This window comes from Oryctolagus cuniculus, chromosome 8 (assembly GCF_051225735.1).
Source record: "Oryctolagus cuniculus isolate XC-2025 breed Fujian yellow rabbit chromosome 8, ASM5122573v1, whole genome shotgun sequence".
Classification (NCBI taxonomy): domain Eukaryota; kingdom Metazoa; phylum Chordata; class Mammalia; order Lagomorpha; family Leporidae; genus Oryctolagus; species Oryctolagus cuniculus.
Window position 1 is genome coordinate 21,760,174 of NC_142874.1, and position 24,182 is coordinate 21,784,355.

The 24,182-nt window shown below is 45.5% G+C and overlaps 2 pseudogenes across 1 annotated transcript; both read left to right on the forward strand.

Annotated features, from left to right (window-relative positions):
* Positions 1-412: 412 nt before the first annotated feature.
* On the forward strand, positions 413-1,325 carry LOC149124904 (myosin regulatory light chain 12B pseudogene; annotated as a pseudogene). The gene has a single exon (XR_016211633.1). The product of XR_016211633.1 is annotated as a myosin regulatory light chain 12B pseudogene (transcript).
* Positions 1,326-4,086: 2,761 nt separating this feature from the next.
* LOC138843349 (soluble calcium-activated nucleotidase 1 pseudogene) lies at positions 4,087-21,850 on the forward strand (annotated as a pseudogene).
* Positions 21,851-24,182: the final 2,332 nt, after the last annotated feature.

A 24,182-nucleotide genomic window follows, 5' to 3' on the forward strand; every position in this document is an offset into this window, starting at 1 on the left:
CTCATTTGGCTATCCTGAGCCACCCCCAAAAGCCCCTGTGTGAATTCAGACCTGCTGCCTGGAATGGTGCCCCCCCCAGCCCCTGCCCCCATCCAAGCCTATCAAACTCCTGCTTCCCTTCAAAACATGCTCAGAGTGTCAGCCACCTACAGCTTTCCCTGATCCTCGTGCCCAGCTGGATTCACTGCCTTCCCACTTCTGTCTGTGGACGCTGTCTCTTAGTACGTTAGCGTGCTGCTGTCTCTTAGTACGTCCGGAAGGATCCTATAAACTCCTTAAGGGCAGGACCTGCTCAGATTTATCTTGGTCTCAGTGCCTAATACAGTGCTTATCATGTGACAGATGCTTAATAAATAAATACGGCTAAGCTCAAGTGCTACATAAGTAGGGTTTTAAAAGTTAATTAATTGGGTGTGGCAAGGTGGTGGTGGCCGCAGCGAACGCTTCCCCGAGGCTCTCTGGTTCTCATGCGTGTGTAGGGACTTAACCACCACCATGTCGAGCAAAAGGGCAAAGACCAAGACCACCAAGAAGCGCCCTCAGCGCGCCACGTCCAATGTGTTTGCCATGTTTGACCAGTCACAGATTCAGGAGTTCAAAGAGGCCTTCAACATGATTGATCAGAACCGAGACGGTTTCATTGACAAGGAGGATTTGCACGATATGCTTGCTTCACTGATGAGTATCTGGACGCCATGATGAGTGAGGCTCCAGGCCCCATCAATTTCACCATGTTTCTCACCGTGTTTGGTGAGAAGTTGAATGGCACAGATCCAGAAGATGTCATCAGAAATGCTTTTGCTTGCTTTGATGAAAAAGCAACTGGCACCATTCAGGAGGACTACCTGAGAGAGCTGCTGACAACTATGGGAGACCGATTTACAGACGAGGAGGTGGACGAGCTCTACAGAGAAGCTCCCATTGACAAAAAGGGGAACTTCAATTACATTGGGTTCACACGCATCCTTAAACATGGAGCGAAAGACAAGGATGACTGAGAGAACTTCATATTCCAGCCAAATGTTCCTTGTTGCCACTTTGGGTATTTCTGAGATTTTTCTCTTAGAGCCTGTTGCATGCCGTTAGCTTTACAGCTTTTGCCTTTCTTGTTGTATTTATTCTCAGCCATTTTGGGCACATGTATCTTTATAATCAGACTGGAAATGGGACTTTTTGTCATTTTCAGATTAGAAAATAGGGTAATTTAACTTACCACCCCTCCCATAACTGTAGTCTATACAGAGTTGATATATTTTTTCAAAGAAAGTTATCCATTGAGTTTTTTCTGAACCATCATTAAACTTTATGATAAAATTAAAAAAAAAGTTAATTAATTGGGGGCCAGTGCTGTGGCGTAACGCCTGCAGAGCTGCCATCCCATATGGGCCCCAGTTCAACTCCCAGCTGCTCCACTTCCAATCCAGCTCTCTGCTGTGGTCTGGTAAAGCAGTAGAAGATGGCCCAGGTCTTTGGGCCCCTGCACTCCTGTGGGAGACCCGGAAGAAGCTTCTGGCTCCTGGTTTCGGACAGGTGCAGCTCCAACCAATTGGCGAGTGAACCAGTGGTTGGAAGACCTCTCTCTCTCTTTCTCTCCCTCTGCCTCTCCTTCTCTCTGTATTAACTCTGACTTTCAAATAAACAAATACATTTTTTTAAAGTTAATTAAATTGAAAGGGAGAGAGAGAGACGGAGAGAGCTCTTTTGTCCATTGATTCACTCCTCAAATGTCCCCAACAGCCAGGACTGGACCAGGCCAAAGCTGGGAGCCAAGATCTCCAACTGGGTCTCCCACATGGGTGATGGGGGTCCAAGTATTTGAACCATCATCTTCTGTCGTGTATCCTCCTGGTATGAAATGCTGTCTCGTGGTCGTTTTCATTTTCATCTGTCTAGTGATTACTGATACTGAGTGGCTTTTTGTGTGCTTGCTATCCAGTGGTGTATTTTCCCTGCAGGAGTGTCTGTTTTTTACTTGGCTATTTTTATTATTGAATTGCCAGCATTTCTATGTATTTTGGGTACTGGATCCTTATCAGGTACACAGATAACAAATGTTTTCTTCCATTCCGTGGCTTATTGTTTTTCTTTCATGAGAGTGTGTTTATTTTTTTTTTTTCGTCTCCAGTTTGACTCACATTTACTCAGCATCTATTCTGTGCTGGTCATAGGGGATCCAGCAATGCAAAGATACAGATGCCCTCTCTCCTGGGGATTCACGGTCCCGGGAGGGAGCTAGACACGCCAACAGAAGATGATAACGTGGTAGACTAAGCACACTAAGTCACCCCCATCAGTGCTGCCTTGGTTCGTGAGGCATCTCAGTAGTATCTTTTTAAAAAAGGAAAATGTCTTTTTAAATTTATTTCTCTTTATTTGAAAGGCAGAGACACAGACAGACACAGAGATCTTCCGTTCACTCCCCAAAAGTGCACGATAGCCAAGGCCGGGCAAGGCCAGAGCCAGGAGCCCAGAACTCAGTCCAGGTCCTCAAACGAGTGGCAGGGACCCGGGTACTTGAAGCATCACCCCTGCCTCCCAGGGTGCTTACTAGCAGACAGCCAGAACCCAGAGCAGACCGGGACTCTGACACAGAACGTTCACCTTCCAGGCAGCATCGCGCTGCTGTGCCGAGCGCCCACTCCTTGACGCTATCTTCCATACACACAAGTTTTTAATTTGCATAAGGTCCAACTTGCATGTTTTTCCTTTGTTGCCTGTGCTTGTGGCGTCTTATCTAAGAAATCCTCGCCAGAGCCAAGACCATGAAGATCTGCCCCTGTGCTCTCTTTAGTTTTAGCTTTCACACTGAGGTCCTTGGTCGTTTTGGATTAATCCATGTAAATGGTATAGGGCCAGGGTGCAGCCTCATTCTTTTGCATGTGCCTGCTCAGTTATTCCAGCTCTGTTCCTTCAAAGAACATTCTTTCCCCCACTGGCCAGTGTTGGCGTCCTCATCCGCATCAACTGACCTTGGACGCGAGGGTTTATTTCTGGACTCCCAGCTCTGCTCCACTGAGCTCTGTGTTTCTCCTGATGTCCGATCCATATGGTCTTGATTCGCAGTGCATGCTGAGACCAGGACGTACGAATCCTCTTACTTTTTGTCTTGGCTGTTTTGGATCCCTTGCAATTCCACATGCGAGGTAGAATCACTCAGCTTGTCAATTTCCTCAAAGAAACAGGCTGGGATTCAGATAGGGATTGGGTTAAGTCTTATGCTCTGTTTATTTAAGCAATGTCTTCTAGTTTTCAGAGCTTGCATTTTCCATTTATTTTATTAACTTTACCCCTACATGTTGTTCCCCATTTTTGCTGCTACTGTAAATTGGATTGCTTTTTTAACTTCATTTTTAGGGTTCTTCACTGAAGGCATATAGAAACACAGTTCACTGTTGTGCATCGGTCTTGTATCCTGTAACACTCCTTCTCAGTTCTAATGGTCTGTAGTAGATTCCTTGAGCTTTCTTGCATATGCATGCGAGTCTGTTCTCAAACAAGGTGTGTTTCCGAGGTGCATGTGTGGTGTAAGAACAGGAAATGGGAAGTGCAGAGGTAGGGCATGTGAGGCAGGTAGGCTCACCTGCGCACAGGTCAGGGTGGCCAGAGCTCGGGCGGGGGGGGCAGGTGGGAGCTGTGTGTGCTGCGGAGGCATCCTGCCGCTCAGAAGTGACGTGAGACTCGTGCCGGTGACACGGATCAACTCCAACAGCAGCTGGGAAAGCCTGCCTCCCCGGATGAGCAACAACGTGTGGGTCTCTGCAGATGTCACTGCTGTGTAGATGCCGTCATGTTGATGGTGACCCAAGTCCAGCTGGCAGGGTGCAGCCGAGCCAGGCCAGCATTGGTGATGTGGCAGCTGGCGCCTGCTGCTTTTGCTCACGGGGCTTCTGGGTGGGAGCCTGGGCTGTAAGGGACAGCAGAATCCCAGATCTTGCACGCTTAACAAATTTCGGAGCCACGCTCTTGCTCCACCCTCCCCGCCCCCTCCCATAGCCAGACGTTTCCAGACACGCTGAGGATGTGACCGTGGCCTCTGTGCCAGCTGCGCCTGCTCTTGCTGGGCCTTCTGAGTTTGGCTGTCGTGTGATGAGCAAAGACCTGAAGAGTGGATTTGCTTGGCTGAGTGCTTGGCGGGGCCACTTCTGGAGATACAAAGGCGTCCAAAGCCATGGTGAGTGCTGCGGTGACACGTGAGCCCTGCCCGGGGCACAAGGCCAGCTTTGCAGCTCAGACACCAAGCTCAGGACGTGCCTCCCTGGCCCCTTTGTTGGATCATCACTTAGACTGGTTTGTGCATCTCCATCAGCTCCCACCCGTTGTCGGAGTGCCTGCCTGCCTGCCTGCCTACCTCGGGGTCTGGGCTGGACCAAGCCTCTGCACCCCTCCTCCAGGAGCCCCGGCCCTGGACCCCCCAGGGAGAGGACTCCCCGCCCAGTTTGCATGCCTTTCCGCACCTTGTTCCTGGCTTCTGCGCTCCCCTGCCTGCTTGGTGAGGACTTTAGCATCCCCCTCAACGTGGCGTGGAAACTCAGGCCCGTGTGACTAGGGATGGCCAGTTCTGAGCCCAGTGTGTCTGAGACTGTGTGGGGTGGTGAGATCCTGTCACCCCATGGCCGCTTAAGAGCAGTCACTTGTGTGAGACCTCTTTTGTGTTTCGCCCAGGTGATTGCTGACTGTCATAGCTACGACGCAGTCAGCGTGAGTGGTGAACCAGGCACGTACTGGGTACTTTACACTTCCTCCCAGGTCCTCTTCTGACTGCAGGAGGCAGATTTGAACCTGAGACCACTCCCTGCACTGGTTCTTGTTCTTTTGTATATTGTGTTATCCCTGTGGCAATCCAGATAGGAGGCGAGGGGTTGGAGCCTGTTTGCCTTGGTCAGTTTCCCCGTGGTGGTTAAGCAGGTTGTGCACTTCTGGGTCCCCTTCTGTCTGTCCAGACGAGATGTGCCTCTTGTGGTCGAGATCCGTTTGGCCTTTGCCTGCTGATCCAGTCCAGGGGGCTGGCTGTCTGGGCACATTTCAAAGTGTTTGAAATTCTACCTTCAGCCTCCTCAGGAAGAGCCTGGTCAGAATGAGATTCCAGCCACAGCCAGCGCTGGACTGCGGGAACCCCGATTGGTCACAACAAATTATGCCAACAAAGGTTTCTTTTTAGAGGCTGAAAAATGTTCAGCTTTGTGTGCCTACCTTCTCGCCACCTCCCTGTGCCCTGACCATTCCTGCTGCTGTGCGGCCAGAAATAGATGAGACTGGGGTGGAATCCTTGGCCGGGGGCCAGAGAGAGCAGCTCTGGCCAACGCGGGCGTGAAAATCTCCATTCTTGTCTGGGTGGCTCAGAGAGGCACTCTCACCCCACCGCTTCCCTCGTCTTGTGGGCATGCCTGCTTCACCCAGGACAGCCTCCCTCGACTTAAACACAGGCACTGAGTCTGTTGCAAATGTTTAAAATTCCACGACGCCAGACTTTTATTGGTTGCAGTCACTGCCAAGTGTTTTTCAACATTGCCCTGCCAGCAGTAGCCCTATCTGTCCACCTCTCTGGGGGCTCCAGGGGGTGGAGCCGGAAAGGGAAGGGTCTCAAGAGAGACTTCCTGGAACTCTGAGCACTTCTCAGCATGGGAGCTGGATCCCTTATCCCCACCTGCTGCCCCACCGGGGGGTAGATGCGCAGGTTGCCCTCAGCGGTGGCTTGGCAGAGAAAAGAGCTCCATGTTCCTCTCTGTATACTAAGGAGGTGGTGGGTGCTCCGTGCCCAAATATGGACCCCTTTCCCCAGGTGATTGTGGGAGAGCTGGACAGTAGTGGGCAGTTCGGGCCATGCCCTGGGTGCTTCCATTCCCTGGGAGCCCTCTACCTGTGGCCAGGGCTCACCGGCTGGCCAGCCCACCAGAGAAGAGGCACTGAGGTGATCTATTTTCCCAAATGAAAGTAGGTTGCAGCATCTGGAGAGCAAAGGGGTGTCTGTGCAGAGGGCAGAACAAGATTATTTGAAGTTACGCTCCTCCGGGCCAGCCTGGGAGCCTGGTTCCTGGCCTGGGTGCTACACACGCAGCCGTCTGAGCAGAGCTCGCTGGTTGCTTTTGAGATGAGATGAGATTATCACATGGAGGAGTCAGCAGCATTCTGATTGGCTTTGGAGGAAATCGATCAATGAATGGTGTGTACTTAGCTCGGAAGAGTGTGCATCGGTCAGTCCATTGGGTGGCAGTTTGGAGAAGAGAAGGGACAGTTCAGGAGAGGCCAGGGAGAAACCGCCATGCAGAGGAAGTAGGGGCTGGAGTTGGGCCAGCAAAAGCCCTACCCTGATTGGGCGGGTCCGATCTGTAGGGCAGTCTGGTGACACCATGGGGCGGGGCTGGCAGTGTCCAGCCTGACTCTGCCATGGCCCCGAGTGGTTCCTTTGTGTCCTCTGCCATGCTGGGTGGTCAGTGCCAGGAATCTCCCTGCTTCATCCCCCTGAGGCCACTGCTCAGGCCCTGGTCACTCATTCATTCCCTGGATACATTTCAGGCCCTGGTCATTCATTCATTCATTGGATGCATTTAATTGCACTGAGCCCTCCCCCAGGCCAGCAGAGGAAGGAGGTGATGCAATGGTCAGCCTTGGTCAGCTGGAGCTTGCCACCCTGCAGTGGAGAAATGTCATGAGTCATCATCCCGTTACCATGGTGATGTTGCTATGAAGAGAACCACCAGATCCACCAGCAGGCTGTCTGGCAGTTGGTCTGGCCGGGCCTAGGGTTTGCCTGGCGTGTGGTTTCCACATCCCAGCCAGGACTGGGGGAGCTTCGGGGTCAGAGGGACCGGCTGCAGGAGCCTCCGGCTGCAGCCTGGCTGCAGGCTGGCCTCCAGCCAGGGGCAGGGCTCACCCCTGCTCCACAGAAGCAGCCTCTGTCGCCTCCCCCGGGGCTTCTAGGTTGGAAAATGAAGCAGAGAGCGTGCAGTTTTCCAGCCGCGCTGAGGAGCTCTTGATTTATACAGGAGGGCGCAGACAGGCTGCCGGTTTTTTCCCCTGGTGGCGTCTGTGTGACCTCAGCTCTCCACGCACCTCCCCTCCACGCCATCCTCAGTCTCAGCCCCTCCGCCCCTGCCAGTTCCCAGCACGGATGGTGGGGGAACAGAAACCGTCTAAATGCCGTCTGGTCCAGCTGCATGCCTAGACCATGTTAAACTCTGAATTCCTGATTTGATCATCAAAAGGGGGTAATTGCCGTGTAGTCGGCTTCTTCTGCATCATGCCTCATGCTGTCCAGACAGTAGCCAGCTCACTAAGCCTTCTGAACAAATGCGGCTCAGGAACTATTGGTATCAGATCTCAAGGGACCGAGAGGGGGGTGTTAAATAGCTCAGAGGACAAGAGAACGCCTGGACACAGTTGCCCAAGTAGTGCCTTTGTGCAAAATCTGGGGCCAGAGAGCCCAGCATCTCTAACTAAGCCAGCCTATCACTGGGTGGAAGAAAGCTCATCCCAGGAGTGTTTGAGGACCTACTGTGTGTCTGGCACGAGAAGCTGTGGGCAACGCACTGATGCAGGAGGCACAGTTCTTCCCTTGAAGGGGAGCTCACAGACCATACTGGGAAGAGAAATATTAGACAAGATAGTCAGCGTCAGCCAAGGACTAACTGAGAAACTCAGGCAGCAGATGCTGGAGGGAAACAATGAAAAAAAATAGGAAATCAGATCTAAGTGGGTGGGGAATGTGGGGGCCGGGAGAGGGCTTTGGGGAGAAGGTAGTGCTGTCTCTTCCTCTCTGAGCCAGGAGGCTGTGGCGACAAGGGACCTGTCCATCTGCTTGCCCTGTCCGTCTCAGGTCCCACACAATGCCTGGGACGGATGACACTCAACAGTATTTGTGAATGAACGGATGAGATCATCCCCGAGGGTCAGCAGGATGCTGATAGGTAAAGAGAAGGGAAGAGAGAATTGCAGAGGGTGGATGGAGCCGTAGCCTCCAGGGGGCGCTACAGTCTGAGCAGGGCGTGTCAGTGCGCCGTGGTTAAAGTGGATGAGCGTGTCGGTGGACTGGATCTGAGAGATGGCAGCCCGGGGCTCCGTGCTGCCATGAGATTGCCATGCCCGTTTTCTACTCCCCCAGTTCTCCTTGTCCATCATCCCAGCCAGGCCACTGCAGCAGGGACGGAGAACTGATGGGAGGGCGGAGAGGCACTGCTGGGTCCCGGTGGGCTCCAAAAGTGAGGATGAGAGAGGGGAGTCAGAACTGCATGGCGGACCCGTGCTCGGCAAAAGGACGGGAGCCCCCCGGGACCCCAGGAGAGGAGGAAAGCCTGAGGCCGCATTTTGAGTGATCAGCTTGTCGAGCTCTGGAAGGTGCCACGGTGGCTGAGGGTCCCTATCTGGAAGGCCGGTCCTTTCCTGTTTATAAATAACTGCAGACGGAAGGCTGAGGCCGGCGGAGCCAGATGCTGGGATCGGCCAGCCGTGGAGGCAGGTGGCCTGCTTCCCGAGCCGAGGGTATGTAGAACTAACCCGTAGTGCGTTGTACTTGGCCTGCCCCTGGAGAGGCTGCATCTCCCCCACGTGGTCTCCCCTTCGTGGCTGCCTCTCCCCCACGTGGCCTCCCCTACATGGCCGTGTCTCCCCCACGTGGCCTCCCCTACATGGCCGTGTCTCCCCCACGTGGTCCCCCCCTACCTGGCTGTGTCTTCCTGACATGGTCTCCCCTACGTGGCTGCATCTCCCCCATGTGGTCTCCCCTTTGTGGCTGCATCTCCCCCATGTGGCCTCCCCTAAGTGGCCGTGTCTCCCCCACGTGGTCCCCCCTACCTGGCTGCGTCTTCCTGACATGGTCTCCCCTAGGTGGCTGCATCTCCCTCGCGTGGCCTCCCCTAAGTGGCCATGTCTCCTCCACGTGGCCTCCCCTATGTGGCCTCCCCACACCAGCACCACCCCTAGGATGACTTCTCCAGTGAAAAACCTGGGCTGGTCACAGTTCTGACTGCTAGAACGGAAGGAGGGAGAAAGCTAAGTAGTATCAACATTGAAATAGAATCCAAGCTGAAAATACTTATTGTTGATTAAATGGCTTTTTTCTATTTAGAATTAAAATAAAAGGCAGTCCTGGAACAATCAGATTTAAGTTTATCTTTCAGCTTTATTTTGTTTACACTCCACAAGCAAAGAGGAATCTCAAACAATCCTGAAAGAGCCCATTAGCACATTCATGTAGATGCCAAAGGCTTTATGTAGACTCTAGTACTCTCCATTGTCTCTCTTTTATTCAAACATGTAAAAAGCAGGTCTTATAATCAGGCCATAAATTTTTAATAAGTGAGTACCTCTGGTCTTTTTATTTATTTAAGCCTCAATGCCAAATACTGCAATATTATATTTGGGATATAATGGGAACCGAGCAAATTATAGACTTATTTCTAGATGAATTCCCTCCTCTCATATTCATAGAAAATGTAGAGTTAATTAAATGCTTTAGCAATTAGAACAGTGCCAGACAGTGTCAGCAATGCTTGCTGGTGGGCCACTGTTGTTCTTATCATCAGTGTCATGATCCTTTCATGATCTTGAACAAAAGTAACTCTGTAGGCAGGTTTTAGTTTTCCTTTAGGCCATTCAACCTTGAACTACTTAAATTTCAGGCACTAAGTGATTTAATACAAGAAGTAGGAAAGCATCACTGAATTATTCAAAAATTAAGTTCCAGAGCACTGAAGCATCAAAGTGGGCCTGCTGAAACTGGCGGCTCTCAGTCCTTCCAGCTCCCCCGTGCCTGATGACCTTTCCAAGGCGATGGTCCTAGGTGACCTTGTTCTGCTTTATGTTCTGCCTGGTGTTTGGCACATAAAAATCACTCAAAGTAATCACCACCCACGAATGCCAGTGGAACTAAGCTATTCTTTTTCAGGTGCTTGATTTGTGTCATTTAAGCCCAAAAAATATACTGAGAGAGAATTTGAATATTTCATTAAAACATGAGAGAAGTTCATATTAAGAGCAGATGCGGGTGAGAGGGACGTTGTGGGGGGGAAGCCATTGTAATCCATTAGCTGTACTTTGGAAATTTATATTCATTAAATAAAAGTTTGAAAGAAAAAAAAGGCAGATTAAGCGATCTCTCCAAATTGGCTTCAAGAGTACTTCAAAAATTTTGTGGAAAACAGAGGAAAATATAAGTTTATTTTGGTGCAAACATTTTTGAAGTCCATGCATTGTCCATATTCTCCAAGAACTTTATGAAAACACCTTGAATCTGGATAAACTCTGAAGCAGGCTTTGTGAAGTACTTTGGAGACATTGTTGAAAAATTTGCATTGGCATGTTTATAAGGACATTTTTCTAGGCATATGAATATTTTACCAACCCCAGAAATGAGTTAGTCTGAAATTATTCCAGTATAGAAATATTACATAAGTGGGAATTTGTGGGAAATTAAGATGTTATGTGAAATTCTCATGTCTTAGATCAGAGCATGGATTTGAGTTGTGGCATTAGCTCCTAGCTCTGCCTTCCTGCTAATGCAGACCCTGGGAAGAAGCGGGCTATGATGTAAGCAGTTGCGTTTCTACCACCTGTATGGGAGATCTGTATTGAGTTCCAGGATCCCAGCTTGTATCCTGGGTAGGAGACTGTTGTGGGCATTTGGGAAGTGAACCTGCTGATGGGAGTGTTCATGTTCTCGCTCTCTCACTCTCTCACTCTCTGTCTCTCCCTCCCTCCATCCACCTATCTCAAATAAATAATTTTTTGAAAACTCTATGAATAAAGGAACGTTGCACAGGTTGGAGGGAGGGAAGACAGCCAGTTATTAAAGGTCTTTTGAAAGATTCCTTAAGATACCAATCTCAAGACTGTAATTCCCTAACTGAAGGTGCAATAACAACCAGATCAAAATGCAAACTGTGTAGTTCTGTTCATGGAATAAGTGCCAAGTCCAAGCTCCATGTTTTAAGGACATTTCAAATACACATAATCAATAAGCTTCTGCGTCTGGCATGTGTTTTCGCTCAGCTTATTCTTTCAAATTATAAAAAACAGAAAGGAGAGACTAATTCATGACAGTAAAGTTCTAAAGAAGAGCTGTGAGAACAATGGAGTAAGTATAAAAACAACATTAATATTCTGACCTGTTTCACCCCACTCCGAATCACAAAAGAAAGTAGTGGTCTCAGTTTAAATTGAATAGTGTCTCCAGGGGTGTCTGATCACATATCTTTGTTCTGGTGAACAGAAAGACCAGAAACAGAATTGTGTATTTACTCCACTACTAAAGACAGGGATGTGATGGTTTGTACTCAGCCATTAATTAGCAAGCATTTATGACTATTCGGCTCTAAAAAAGTGCTGGGGAAAATAGGAAATGGCAAGGGAATGAAATCCACCTTCACAAAGTTTACGACATGATTATTTAATTGATTAAATCCATTTCATACATATGAGTACAACTGCAGAGTGGTATAAAAGTACAAAAAAAGGATGTGGAAACAAAGTTCATACATGCAGAAGAGGGGGTTACTTCCTGATTTCAGTGGCTGTGAGTCTGGGGGTTTTGTAGTTGTTGTTTTAAAGCTTATCTTTCCTGCATGCTGGGACCATTTCCCTCGCAACAAGAACACCACGTGCTTCAGGTTTTGGAAACAGATACACCCAGAAAAGATGCTTTGAAAGCTCACTAGGTGTTCCTAATCCAGTCAAGTTGACAGCTAAAACCAACCATCACACTGCCCAGGAAGATAAGAAGAGTGACAAAAAGAGAGAACAGCTTTAATCAGTGCTATTAATTTTATCTACACACACACACACACACACACACACACGGGCCTTGATCTTAAAACAGGCCATGAGAGTTAGCTAGATGAAAAATTCTCCTATTTCATGTCTGGATAATCATTTCTCAATAAAAACTCCATCCTAGGGTTGGCCAGCTACTGGCAGAGGGACGAGTCTTATATGTCATGTGCTCTTGTAAATAAAGCTTTTTTTTTTTGACAGGCAGAGTGGACAGTGAGAGAGAGATAGAGAGAAAGGTCTTCCTTTTGCCATTGGTTCACCCTCCAATGGCCGCCGCAGCCAGCTCACCGCGCTGATCTGATGGCAGGAGCCAGGTACTTATCCTGGTCTCCCATGGGGTGCAGGGCCCAAGTACTTGGGCCATCCTCCACTGCACTCCCTGGCCACAGCAGAGAGCTGGCCTGGAAGAGGGGCAACTGGGACAGAATCTGGTGCCCCGACCGGGACTAGAACCCGGTGTGCCAGTGCTGCAAGGTGGATGATTAGATTAGTGAGCCACGGCGCCGGCCAGTAAAGCTTTTTCAAGACAGCATTATCTATGATTGATTTCTTGCTATCATGGCATAGTTGAATAGTTATAACAGAGATTATATGGCTCACAAAGCTGGAATATCCATCACTTGGTTTTTTAAAGATTTATTTATTTATTTGAAAGTCAGATTTACACAGAGAGAGGAGAGGCAGAGAGAGAGGTCTTCCATCTGCTGGTTCACTCCCCAGATGGCCACAACAGCTGGAGCTGTGCCGATCCAAAGCCAGGAGCCAGGAGCTTCTTTCAGGTCTCCCACGTTGGTGCAGGAGCCCAAGGACTTGGGCCATCTTCCACTGCTTTCCCAGGCCATAGCAGAGAGCTGAATTGGAAGTGGAGCAGCCGGGACTTGTACTCGCGCCCATGTAGGATTCCGGCACTGCAGGTGGTGGCTTTACTCGCTACACCACAGCGCTGGCCTCTACCAGGTAGTTTTTACAGAAAAGTCTTGTGATGCCTGCTGCATATGATTTAAGGGTATTTACAGTTAAATAGACACACCACGTGTGTCTCATACACACAAAACATAGGAGCACTTTGAAGTCAGCCATTAGTTTCTGGTCTAGAACCCAAGAACAGTGCTCTTTATTTCTATATAAAGCTGAGTGTTTGCTGGAGGTACCTTAACATTTGACAGTAAATTCCTCTACCATGCTGTGAATTACTGTTAATGTCAGAAGTCTGAACACTGGATTACGTATTACCTATAAAAGGGTTTTTAAAAGAACCTAAGAGTTAGAAGAAATATACTTGAAGAAATTCTGCTGTTGGAGCAGAGAGAAAATGGGTTTCAGTCCTGCTGCAGGTAAGAGAGAGCTAGTATCAAAACAGAAAGGTGAGATTGGGAAGTCCCGTTGGAGAAGAGAGGAATGGAAAACCAATTAATCAGTTATATATAAGCCTTCAGCCCAGTCTGGCTCATATTAAGAAGAGGATTTCTATATATGGGACAGACATAAATGCACTTAGTTAGAGACATTTGGCAGTGTGAGCATCTGTTCACTTTGAGGACTACCAAGTCCAGCGAAGCAGCAACTTGATTCCCCCAAAAAACAGGATTCTCTATGATTCCCCCAAACAAATAGGATTCTAAGTGTGAGGGAAACAAACGTACAAATACAGTTTTACTTTGCTTCAAGAAAATACTGAAGAAGAAAGTCTGAGACACAAACTTCCCTCCTCTTTATCCATAATAAAATACTAATAAGAGGCATATGGATCTTTGTCAAGCAATATAAATTAAAGGATGCCGATTATTGTCCATTATTCTCCCTGTGCCTAAGTACGTCATGGAGACATATTTAAACATAGGCACAGAAAGACATAAATAATTAGGAACCATATTATCTTAACCATTAACTATAAGAATATTTAAAAGAAAGTTTCCTTACTGTGGACCCATAGGGAAAGACAGATTTATTTACTTTAATGGTAAAATCCCTTTGACTGTAGATTCTGACTACAGAAGACACCAGTTTTCATGCTCCAGTTTTTATGCATATCCTAATTTGTACATTAAATCTGTTTTGCTATAAAACTGTTTACCACATCAAGAAAGAAAAGTTGCATATCTAAAAAGAGATAGGAGAATATCAAACAGGGGTTACATTAAACAAAACCTGTAAATCATTAAGGTGCAGCAGGCATTACATTTGAATGAGTATTGTTTTGAGTTTGTATTTAGAAGAAAAATAGATGGTAAAAGTTTGTTTGAAATGACATGCCCAGGGACTGGCGTTGTGGTATAGCAGTTAAAGGCCCAGCCTGCAGTGCTGGCATCCCATGTGGGCACTGGTTGGAGTCCTGGCTGCTCCTCTTCCAACTCAGCTCTCTGCTATTGCCTGGGAAAGCAGTAGAAGATGACCCAACCCCTTGGGCCTCTGCACCTGCATGGGAGACCCAGAAGAGGCTCCTGGCTACTAGCTTCTGATCAGCTCAGCTGTGGCCATTGCCAGCGGATGGAAGACCTCTCTCTCTCCCTCTGTCTCTCTCTCTGTCTTTCTCTCTCTCTGTAACTCTATGTTTCAAATAAATAAAATAAATCTTTAAACAAGTATATACATATATATATAAATTTATATCAGTTGTACAAGGAAATTGCATTTCAGGTTGTACTAGTTACTGCTTTCTCAACTTTTCAAGAAAATAGCCACACCTTCACCAGTTCCATAAACATTCTTAGGAGCTAACTTAATTTTTCAGTCATTTAAAACTTAGCATTGAGTCATCAAATAAACAGCAGCTGATGAGTGTTAGCAACCTCTGTGAACTCATCAGGAGCAGAGAGAAATCACTCGAACTCATTTGCTTGTAAGCAATAAGGCAAATTGATTATTGATGCTGCTTCCAATGTCCTCAACTCCTCATGTAACTGTTCTGGCTGAAAGATTAATTGTATTAAACAAGTTTGCTTTCTCTAAACACATTTCTTCGGCTGCTGCAATCTAACATGATTTAAATAATTTACCGTTGGTAAATGGCTTTTCTTGCTTGGCTAACACATGAGGCAATTGGAAACTTATTATGGTTGTAACTCATCCTAATAATATACTTTTGTGAAGAAGTGCTGCAGTGATGAGATATGCTGCTTGAAATTTTCTATTTTTTTTTTAAACATAGCCTGTCTGCGAGTGGAGAATGCAATGACGTTGGCTTGTCTTTGTGGTAATCAGCTTTTCATTTCAAGGTGAAACGTCTGAGGCAAGGTTTTATTTAGCTCACAGATTTGGAGATTTGGGCCCATGATCAAGCAAGCCCGCCCATGTGTCTGGCCCCTAGTGAGGATGGTGGATGGCAGTGGCGAAGCTGGTGTGTTAGGAGGATTATGTTGCAAGCCTGGGCCCACTGCTGCTTTTGTAACCAGCCCTCTCACAAGAACCACCTTCCACAGGCATGTCCACAGTGACCTAAGGTCTTTCCATTAGGCCTGTAAGTTTCTACTCATTTAGTACCAGTCACTTGTGACTTGGAGTTTAAACATATGCACAACTATGGGAGCCAAATCATATTCAAATTATGTCTATTGATGCTGCTCTGTGCTTTGAAGCACAGGTATAGTGTCATTGCATAAGAAACATACTCATGTGTTATCAAATTCAATAAAAGAGCAGGCATCTGGTCTAATGACTAAGACACTTCATGAAATGCCTGCATCCTACATTTGAGTGTCCAGGTTCCCAACACCAGTTTCTTGCTCAGTCACACGAGGGGCGGCAGTAGATGATGGTTCAAGTAGCTGGGTCCCACATCTATTGCAGGCATTTGGAGAGTGAACCAGCAGAGGGAAGATCCCTGTCTCTTTACAATTTACACACATTAAATATTTTTAAATATTTTAAAACTCAATACAAAATAACCCATCTTCAATTATGCCTTAAAAAAGCAACATTAGAAGTCCACTCTTATTTTCTTATTTTGTAAATGTATGGATATGCATTAGTAATGAAAAAGAAATGCAATATGTAGGGCTAGGATTGCTGCCAACATACAGCTGTGTTCCATGGTCTGTAGAGTTTCCAGGCAGTGGTATGAAGCAATCAGAGTGTGATATGCACAAATTCTTGTTCATCATTATTTAGCTTCTCTGCTGTCACGATGCAAAGCAGCCAAAGACAATCATGGAGGAATAAGCATGGCTGACCCCAATAAAACTACATAAGCCACAAAAATTCCTATTTCATATAATTGTCATGAGGCATAAAATAGTTTTTTTTTTTTATTTCTGCAACTATTTAATAATGCCAAAGCCATTTGAAGCTCACAAGTTATAACAAACAGGTTGGAACCAGGTTTAGGTCACAGGCTGTAGTTCACCAACATTTTATTTCTGATTTAGTAAACAAAATTCATGTATTTGATGTTTGGAAGACACAGAATGAAAACCAAGGTGTATTGTAAGGTCAACAGTAAACTTTTCAAAACAGTAAAATACTAAGGGTATTCAGAAAAATAAAGGACAATGCATTTTATAAAAAAATTGCATGGATTTCAAAGAAATGTTGCATCAAAATAAAATTATCTTTAAAAAAAGGATTTATTTATCTGTAAAGCAGAGTTACACAGAGTGATAGAGAGATCTTTGATCTGCTGACTCACTCTTCAAATGGCAACAATGGTCAGGGCAGGGCCAGGCGGAAGCCAGGACCAGGAACCCCATCCAGGTCTCCCTGGTGAGTGGTACAGGCCCAAACACTTGGGTCACCTTCTACTGCTTTTCCAGGCACATTTTCAGAGAGCTGTATCAGAATTGGAACAGCCAGCACTGGAACTGGTGCTTACAAGAATGCTGGCATCACAGGCAGTGGCAAAGCAGCTGTGTCACAGGGCCAGTCCCCAAAATAAACTTACTTTCCAATACATTTTTCACAAATGTTTTGAAGTCCCTGTATAATAACCAAAGAAAGCCAGTTTCATTATACTACATGAGTGTTTTAATGTTTGTTATAGGCCTTGGTGTTTTGTTGTTGCTGTTGTTAATTTATCTTCATTGCAGTTTGTCAGAGCCTACGGTTTGGTGACAATTCAATTTTGGAAAATTCTCAGGAATGAGATTTTCTTTTGTCCCTCCATTTCAGGGACTACAATAATATATATTGTATTATTTCATAATAATTTACATTGTTTGATACATTCAAATTAGAAGCTTATCCCATAAATTTTTCATTTCTGATGTCTTTATTTCAATGCACGCATTTGTTTATTTTATTATTCCCATACCTGAAATGAAATTCTCCATCTGTTGCTGCATTATTTTCATATTTTATTTAACAGAAAACCATAGTTAAAGTCTTTGTCCAATAATCTCAGTGTTTGGACTTGTTTCCTTTCTTGAATATAGGCAGCATTTCTTTGCTTCTTGTTGTGTCTTGTAATTTCTGAGTGTATGCTGGACCTTAAATAAGTGAATATAGCTTGCAAAACAAAGTATAGATGGCTTAGTGTTTTTTTTTTTAAACTATGAAATGCAAGAAAGTGAGAAACTAAGGATAATTAAGTTCAATATTCAATTTTTTTGTTAGTTTTGGTATCCCCTGTGCTCTGCTGCATTTATGTGGCACAATCTTCACTATGAACTCCAGATTTCCAGTAAAATTCTGCACATTTGACCACATTGACCATTGCTCTGTAAAATTATATATGAAAGATCTGGATCTGGATTTGTGTAGGTCCAGGGCAGAGATAGATGAATCACAAGGTCAGTGGATATGTGTTATTAAAAAAAAAAAAAACTCAAGGAAAACAAGAAATCGTAACAAGAGATTATTAGCAGAAATATAAACCCCTTGAATTCTTACACATGAAATGAAGGGAAATGACTACAAAATAAAAAGTTTTGGGGAGCTGAAGACAGTTAACATTTTGGCTGCACTAATTTAACCAACATTTAAAGATATGGCTATTTTCTCATATAGTATCTCATATTTAGGGGTATGACCATTCCATTAGGTGGGATTGTTGGCTTCATTATGTTATTGAACTCTAGAAAACTGTTGTAGGTGTAACTATTTACACTTTTTGGTTGTCTACTTTTTATAGGGACTCAAGTTTGTTTAATTAGTCCTATGTAAAAGTACACTGGTGTTTTTGGAATAACCTTAAATGCTTTGTCACACAGAGCCCATGAATACACATGGAAAGAATGGAGTAAGCTGGGATTTGTCTCACTTTTTTTTTTTTTTTTTTTTGGACAGGCAGAGTGGACAGTGAGAGAAAGAGAGAAAGGTCTTCCTTTTACTGTTGGTTCACCCCACAGTGGCCACTGCAGCCGGCGCACCACGCTGATCCGAAGCCAGGAGCCAGGTGCTTCTCTTGGTCTCCCATGCAGGTGCAGGGCCCAAGCACTTGGGCCATCCTCCACTGCACTCCTGGGCCACAGCAGAGAGCTGGACTGGAAGAGGAACAACCAGGACAGAATCTGGCGCCCCGACTGGGACTAGAACCCGGGGTGCCGGCACCGCAGGTGGAGGATTAGCCTATTGAGCCATGGCACCAGCCCATCTCAGGTTTTTCTTATAGTCTCATAACATATCCTTTTGTCATTATATGCTACAAAAGATATTGCCGGTATCCCTGGCATAATAGCCATAGTTACTCTCAGAATGCACAATTGGTTCAAAAATCAAAATCATCAATTTCTAATTGTGCTTTCTGGTTCGCATGGTACTTATCTACCTGTCAGTGGGAGGACTGTGTGGATAAACTATCATTCTGACAAGATAACCCTGCAAGTAATGAAAACCTGGTAATCCCCACACTTCCAAAGGAGTGATTTGCCTGGTGACTGTTTGTAGATGTGATCTCTGGCATTAAGCTGCAAACTCTCTTTTCCTTCCAGAGTAATAAACCTGAATACTCTCTGTAGTGAGTGGATGTGACTTGATATTACTTCCATTACACAACAGAGGGCAATTTAAACAATGCAAAATTTACTTTTAAAAGGAAAAAGGATTCTAACATATCACTTTCAAGCAGGTTTCTGTTCTATGGAAACCTCATTTACTCTGATTCTGAAGAGAGACTTGCAGAGGTGGAATGATGTTAAAATGCGTGCCATTTTAGTTTAGATGTGCCCATTTAGTTTCATGGCACGTTATTCCCGAGCACTTGATTGCCAGTGTTGTGTAGGAAATTGGTTTATAAAAGCCAGGCTGGATATTCAAGCTAAGACCAAATGACGATATTACAATTTGGATTTCAGAAGGACTGAATATATCAACTTTTCTTGATTTCTCTGAGATTTCTTTTATCATGCTCTGTTTTGTGCCTTTCCTAGTATCACAAGCACATGAACACATACACACCATATATGTTTACACACATGCATTACCATACACACACAAATATGCATACATTCTGAGACCAGAAACAGAGATCTCATGTGAATATTGAGGTAGTCAAATATTTGTATCTGAAAGCTAACTTTGAGCCCTATCTAATGTTTGCTCTTGAGCCTGTACAAGTTCCCTCTAAACACTAATTCCCTTATGTACAAAGTAGGACAATAAAGCACTTCATCGTTTTTATTTAATCAATGTTTCTGAATGAGTAATGTATTCCAGGATGGAAATATCTCAAGAAGTAGGTGGCAGGCATGCTATTGGGGATGGGTGGTTCCTGTCAAATGCTTGCTCCATAGTCCCAAGGCCACTGGGATCTAAGGATTGGCTCATCAGGTCCATACTTCACTGTATCATCAGGAACTGTGGAGAAGGGGTGGTAAACATACCCTCTCACAGCTGGAGAGATAGTGTGTGTGGAAGCAACAAAGTTTAATACACAGACACATCACACACACACACATGCACACACATCACCACGACGATGTCTTCCAAAGCCAAGGAGCTAAAGCTGCGAGTTTCCATCCAGAAACTACCCACCAACTGGATTTTCAACACCTCTAAGCCCTCACTCTTGTTATTTCAGTGGCAACACTGTTTTTACCATGGCAGATATACTAAACCTTGAGTCCCAATAAAATTTAGCTATTTCTGTCTTCCTATATTTATATATATGTATTACACTTCTCAGGTTGCATGGGCTTAGGAAAAGCAGGAAATTCCTAGGAGCCAAAGCTCATGGAGCTGATGTAGCTTTACATTTTTCCTTCTATAATTGTTTTTTAGGAAAGACACTAAGCAGGACTGCCATATGGGAGAGTGCTTCAAAAAGGTTATGAAAAATGAAATTAAAAGATAAGCTTATTATTGCAAAAATTGTGTATCTATGCGTATTTTCATAATATACATTTTTTCATGAACTTTTTAAGTGCAATCTCAATCAAAATTCAAAGGCTTAGGTGAAATATTCTAATCTTTTATTTTTATATGAAAATGCTGCTAACCTACATGGTTTAAAGGAATTTTTAAAACAATAACAAAAGTAAAACATCTACATTCCCTGATTTCAAGAATAAAGCTACAAATACAGCTATTATATTTAATACATTGTCAGGTTAGAGACAGATTAGACAAATGTATCCATGGGCAGGAGAGAAATTCAGTGATTATATAAATGCATACACCACTTTTGTTAGATTATGACTTTTGAAATTTCAAAGCAAAGTGATTTAAGTATTAAAAAAAGAGACATTTGAGTGCTCAAATGTTTTTTTTTTTTGAAAGATTACTATCATTCTGCTTTTGTAGAATTTACTGAGAATTACTTTTAGTTGCTAGGATTACAACCACAATGTACCACAAATGGGGCAATGGAAGAGGGGAAAAAAAGCAATTTCTTTCTCTTATGGTTGTGGAAGTCAAAATATGCAATCAAGGTGTCAATTCTTTGATTCCATCTAGAAGATCAACAGAGAATACTTTCATGCCTTTCACTTGTGATGCTAACAACCCTCTACACTTCCTAACCTGCAAATGAAACACTCCAGTCTCTTTCTCTATTATCATATCATAGCCATTACCCCACAGCCAACTCCTTGTGTCTATGTCTCTATCACCCTCTTAGAAAAATACCAGACCTGCTGTGTTAGGATCCACCTACTTCAAAATGACCTCATCTTCACTAATTGCTTTTGCAAGGGCTCTATCAATATGGTGTTTTTGAGGGAAGCATAAATCAACACATAAGAATTACAATCCAAGCGCCTGTACGAGGGCGGGCTGGGCAAGGAGTGGACCACCAGCACCGGGGAGGTGGTGAACGGGAACTCCGAGTGGGGGAAGGTGGTGGGCCACAAGGGCAGCGTGGACCACGAGAACTGGGCGTCTAGCTACAGCGCCCTGCGGGCCGCCGCCGGCATCCGACCGCCAGGCTACTTCATCCACGATTCGGCATGCTGGAGCGACACGCTGCAGCGCTGGGTCTTCCTGCCCCGCCGGGCCAGCCACGAGCTCTACAGAGAGCAGGACGATGAGCGCAGGGGCACCAACCTCCTCCTGAGCGCTGCCCCCGACTTCAGCGACATCTCTGTCAGCCACATGGGCCGCGTGGTCCCCACGCACGGCTTCTCGTCCTTCAAGTTCTTCCCCAACACCGACGACCAGATCATCGTGGCCCTCAAGTCCGAGGAGGACAGGGGCAGAGTCGCCAGCTACGTCATGGCTTTCACGCTGGACGGCCACTTCCTCCTGCCGGAGACCAAGATCGGGACCGTCAAGTACGAAGGGATCGAATTCATCTAAGGGAGAGGCCCGGGGCAGGCAGGGCCGGGCCGGCACCGGCTGCGTCCGACTCGGATCTGGTAAACGCCTGAGGGCTCGCCGGCTGCGTTGGGTTTGTTCCCCTCCCAGGGCTCCGAGGTTGGGCCTGCGTGAGCGTCGCCAAACCCAGAGAAGCAGCCCCGAGCTGGGGACGGGGCCTGAGGGCGGCTCTGCGCTGCCCCTGCTGGTGGACATCGGTCATGGCAGGCATCGGGATTCTGGGGCTCTGGCTGACCTCTCTTTTCCCGCAGGAGCCCCCGCGCAGTGTGCGTGTGGTGCCCGACCAGGAAGAGCAAAGAGTGGGAGGTGGGCCAGGTGTGGGAGGGCCTGGCTCTGCGTGGAGGGCATGCCCACACGGCTGCGGGAGCCGGCCCGGGCCCCTCCCAAGCCTCACAGGGCCCCAGCCAGGAAAGCCCCGTGGCTGCCGGCCCCTCCGAGGGGGCACAGCCCAGCCACGGGAGCCACGTGAGCGCTCACGTTTCCGTGTGGCCGTTCCAAGCCCGGGCCGTCGGACACGAAGGTGAAAGGGCGTCCTTCGCAGCGCTGGCACGTGCGCCTCGCTCCACTCGGACGGACGCCTGAGGCTTTCATTCCGGACTCCGCGGGCTCGACCCTGGCTGCTGTGGGGCCCGGGCCCCTCCTCTGGACACTCTTGGCCCAGACTGCGGCTTGCCGTCCCCCCGCGGGGTCTGGGGCAGATGTCAGGCGCTGCCTGAGCTGGGAAGGCCGTCTCCGCGCCATCTCCACGCCGTGGCCTGGCTGCTGCTGGGCCGCTCCATGCACGCCTCTTCCACCGAGACCCCAGGGCAGCCGCCAGCGCGGGAGCGGAAGCGCCGTGGCCCCAGGACCCAGCGTCCCCTGCAGGTCCTGTGACCACCACGCAGCCTGGCTCTGGAGGCCCCAGGGCAGGCCTGTTGTGTGTTTTGTAAACAATAAAGCCACAGAGGGGAACTGTGTTCTTCCTGCAAAAAAAAAAAAAAAAAAAGAATTACAATCCAAATGAATCAACATATCATCTGTCATTGATTTACTTATTTATTCTAATCATCAACCCTTAGTAATGTTAACAATTAATTTTTACATGTGAGATAAGCAAATATTGTGTTCATAATGTTTCACTTTACAGATAAGATTGCACTCCAAATTATTAATTGGCTCAAAATTATACACAAAATAATTTGAAATGGCCTCCATTTGAGTTGGACTTATTTTAATGACTTTTGCGTTATACCAGGACCTCTCCAATATTAAGGACAAATTATTATCTGACTCTAAATAATGCATTTCTTCACATTCTTTAATTAGAAATCTAGTTTATAAATAAAATAGATTAGAAGAGACTTAACATAAGTAAATTGTATTTATTTTCTACCAGTTCATTGTGAAAATTAAAAACAATATTAATTTTTTAAGGGGAAAAACAACAAAAATGAAAAATAAAAACTCTCTGAAGAGATAAATAAAAAAATACCAATTTCTGTCCTTTGGTTGACTAGCTTAGTAGGATGGTTTCTAATCACAGTTTGAAAAAAGGTTGAATTTCATTTTCAGATATGACTACCCCACAACCAATGATAATAAGCTATGCCATCTTTAAATAGGGATAACTAAGAATTTCATCTGAGTTAAGGAAATACTAACGCTAACTTACCTGTTTTTGTACATATATAAAGTCTACCCAGTACTTTCTATACCCATAGGTAATACAGATTTACTCATTCTTTCATAAGCCCACACAATGAGAAAACCTGAATGCGATACTACTATGAATTAAAGACAGCCTCATTCCATCATCAAAGCACACTTGTAGATGAGAAACACCACAATTCAACACATCGGCATGCTGATGAACTCTCTATAATGAAGATAGCCAAGATCCAGATTGGAGAAATTATCCAGAAAATGGTAGCATTACTATGAGGATCCCTCTCATCCTGGCATAGGACAAGGATACATGTCATTGGGCAAACTTCAGCTAAGATGAGTATTATTGCAGCGTGATAGAGGTTTACTAGGAGATTTAGATTCTGTCTCTTAGAGTTCAATATCTACCTTGGGAAAGAAATTATCTTGAGTTGCCACCCAATTCCATGCTTATATTTAATAGGTCATATCAGGTGATTTCTAGACACTCCATAAATGCCCCACCCTTAAATATACATTGCTTTTCCTTGAGTCCTCTTCAGTGGTTCCACCATTATCATCTGGTGTAAAAAATACCTATTAGCCTTAATGGTTACTTTCTGAGATCTTCTTCAATGGAACAAACAGTGTTTCCAGAGGAGGCAAAAAGTGAAGCTATGTTTAACATTTGAGCTGAACTACACAGATTGATTAAGCAATCTTTTACATTTGAGGTAGATAACCATCAAATGAACGTGGAACATACATAATAAGCAATTATAGCAAGGTTGCAGCATGCAATGTTAATAAAAACCAATCATTTTCCTAAATCAGCAATGAACAAATGGAAACTAAAGTTAAAATCATTACATTCGCACCCCAAAAATGTAATGCTTAGATAAAAATTTAAAAAATGTGTGAAATCTACATGAGGAAAACTATAAAACTTGATGAAAGATATCAAAGAATTAGATAAGGGGAAACATTTCATGTTCATGACTAGGAAGACTCAAAACTGTTGTCAGGATTTTAATGCAGATCAGTTCTTACCACATTACCTCTTACTTTAATGCAATTCCAACTGAAATTTACCAAGTTATTTTGTGGTCTAA